General features: G+C 31.4%; 1 long non-coding RNA gene across 1 annotated transcript; it reads left to right on the plus strand.

Moving 5' to 3' along the window:
* The first annotated feature begins 2,047 nt into the window (after positions 1–2,047).
* LOC140876517 (uncharacterized) lies at positions 2,048–3,142 on the plus strand. Its single transcript, XR_012148824.1, has 4 exons — positions 2,048–2,175; positions 2,484–2,599; positions 2,672–2,757; positions 2,838–3,142. It is a non-coding gene; the product is annotated as an uncharacterized lncRNA (long non-coding RNA).
* Positions 3,143–3,365: the final 223 nt, after the last annotated feature.

The raw sequence follows: 3,365 nt of genomic DNA on the forward strand, positions 1-3,365 counted from the left end.
GTTTTCTCAATCTTTGAAACAAGCAATTTTTGAGTATCCACCTCTAGTATACTTGAAACTAGCAACAAATAATCGCAGAATAAACAATTAATCATAGCGGAACCTTCAAAAAAATTATTTCTGACAATCCATGAAGATAATCAATCGACAAATATCACAAAGTTTATGAAAGTTTGATAAGTTTTATTTTAACAAATCACAAAGATTCAAGTAAAAATATATAGAGAATTTTAGACCGTTAAAATCAATAACTGAAATCTTAATTGTCAATAATGAATGTATCAATCCTATTTATATTAAATCTCAAAAAGATATAAAATAATGCTAAAGATATCACAAGATATCATGGAAAAGTTTCCAACTAAACCAAAACACTTAAAATAAGAAAGATATTAAAATACTATCAAAATCCCGCACACACACAAACACCTCCGAATGTGTGCATACGCCAACTCGCGCTGGAGCAAAATTCAGCCCCGCTCGAGCGCGCCCGATTAAGGCACTCTCTGGAATTCGTCTCGCCCTGAAGCGCGCAAAACGCTCGCTCAAGCACGCCCAAAACATGATGCTACTAGAATTGCAACTCGTGCTCGAGCGCAAAAATTTCCCACTGGGGCACGAGTTATGTCGTCCGATATCTCATTTGATAATTTCACTGATTCTTCCAGGCTTTTGTGCACTTCAAGGCATTAAATCTCTTCCAAAATGAACTCCAAGTGGACCATCTTGATTGCCATGCTTTTCAACTTGATTGTCATGGATCCCAAATCCGTCTAATCTCTCTAGCAAATTATGGAGTAATTCTTGAAACAATATGAATCTTTGAGCGCCTTCTAGATTCATATCAATGGTGCAACGGTTTATTACAAACTGTAGCATCAAATATGCGACGGTTTATGTTAAACCATCACAAATTGCGAGGGTTTAAAATAAACTGTCACAACTTATGCTTTTCTTTCCCCAAAAATATTTTTTCTCTCTCATTTCTTCCTCACCTCAGATTCCATAGTTGTCGATCTCCCCGTTTATTCATCTTATTTCGGAAGTAAATAAAGATCCGGAAAGCTCTCGACGAGATCTACATTTTGGTATGTATATATCGTATTTTTATTGCTCGTGGGTGTTTATGTGCGTGTGTTTGTGTATATTACTGTGTTTGTGCGTGTGTATATTCTATTTTTATGCGTGTGTATTGTACTATGTGTGCGTGTGTATTTAATGTGTGTGTGTGTATTTTTTTTTGTGTGTGAGTGTATTTCATTGTGTGTGTGCGTGTATTTCGGTGTGTGAGTGTGTATTTTCGTGTGTTGGTGCGTGTATATAGTTTGTGGGTGTGTGTGTATATCGGTCTGTGCATACGTATTTTTAAGGTGTGTATGTTTGTAATTCTTGTATGTGTGTGTATTTCAGTGTGTGTGTATGTGTGTATTTCTGCGTGTGTTCGTGTGTATTCTTACACGGTTATTTAAAAAAAATATTTATGTTTTTGCTACGGTTTTTAAAAAACCGTAGCTAAATTTTCTACGATTTTTAAAAAACCGTAGCAACGTTTTGCTACGGTTTTTGAAAAACCGTCGCAAATGTTGCTACGGTTTTAAATAAACCGTCGCAAATATTGCTACGATTTTTTAAAAACTGTTATAACGAGTTTACCAAAAAACCGTCGCAAATACCGAGAAATTTTTGTAGTGATTTTGCGACGCTTTTTGCGACCGAAAAACCGTCGCAAATACCTAGAATGTTTGTAGTGATATATATATATATATATGTATATATATATGTATAAAATTATTATAATAATTTAATTACAGGCACGCTTTGATATCCCTAATCATCATAGAGCTATGGCATTGCAAATGATGGGAATTTCGTTGAGGCGATGGAAGGCTGAAGTTAAAGCTACTTCTTATGATCCAAATATTCCATTAAATGAACTTGTGCAAATCCGTTCCGTTCCTCATGATCTCACACCAGCAGTTTGGCAGAAGTTGAATGAGGATGTTTTTATATTATTGAATTTTATATAAATATGTATATATTGTTATAGATCGGATAAATTTTATGTGAATTTTTCTTGTAGAGAATTTAAAAAAAAAAAACGAGAAAATGCAAATAAAAAGGTGTGGGATTCATGCACGAGGACGGGCAAATATTGCGTCCTTAGAAGATAAATTTGTAAGTATTACAAGATCATGATTTCTCTTTATGAATAATTCATTTTATTAGTTTATTGTATTACATGTTTCTTTTCTATTTACTTTTAATTTTCTAATGTATATATTAGAAATATAAGGGATTTATTATTACAACTTTATGCTTTAGTTAGTCATTTTTTTTCAAGAAATTGTTCTTGTTAAATATTTAAAATGTTAATAACTAATGATTTTTTTTACACTAATAATGTTAATGCATATCATGACTAAGCCTTTTGTTTATTATAAGTTTCATATTTAATCTAAAAGTTGTATATTTTTTGTGTTTAGATTCAAGAAAATGATAGAAAGCCAACACGTATTGAATTATTATTACATAGCAGAAAAAGTGAAAAAAAAAAAAAAAAAGAGGAGTTCTTATTGACGATGAAGCAATACGAACTGAAGTAATATTTTTTTCAAAATTTCAGAATAATCATTTCATTATTTTTTTTAATTTAATTACAATTTTTTGTTAGGCTTTACTAAATGAATCTGTGCAACGTCATCTCCTCGATAAGCCTAAAGGAACACAACCGACAGAAGTACATGAGGAAGTATTTCAGTTATAACTCATTTAAATATTTTTCTTGTTTTTATGAAAATCATTATACATTTTATTATTAATTATATATTTTTGTTCAGTGAGGTATTTGGATTAGAGCATTCTGGTCGGGTTCATTTTCTAGGAGTTTGTATTACCTAGCCATGTTTTTCCAAAACAATGTAAGCGAAGAGTAATTTTTACACAGAGTAACAATTTTACTCCCGAAGTTACTGATAAGTTGCGAGAAATGGAGGAAAAAATGAAGGATCTAGAAGCACAAAGGCAAATGAAAATGAAAAAGATGCGGCAGATGCAAAATCTTCAGTTATAAATTTTTATTCGTGTACTTCAAAGTATGGTATCTGGAACTAAGGAAGGATCTCGTGGACCAGAATTTTTGCCTTCACAGGTAATCACATATTTGATACTATTATATTATACTAATGAATCAATTTAAGAAAAAATTAGTATAAATATATGATATTAAATTTTATTTTTCAGATGGCAACTATCATGATAAATATTATGCAGGAACAAAAAAATATTTCATCAAATACACATGAAAGTGATCATAGATCTCCATTGCTATCAGAGGATAGTGAATAAATTGAATTTTGAGAAACAAT

This window comes from Henckelia pumila, chromosome 1 (genome assembly GCF_033568475.1).
Source record: "Henckelia pumila isolate YLH828 chromosome 1, ASM3356847v2, whole genome shotgun sequence".
Classification (NCBI taxonomy): Eukaryota; Viridiplantae; Streptophyta; class Magnoliopsida; order Lamiales; family Gesneriaceae; genus Henckelia; species Henckelia pumila.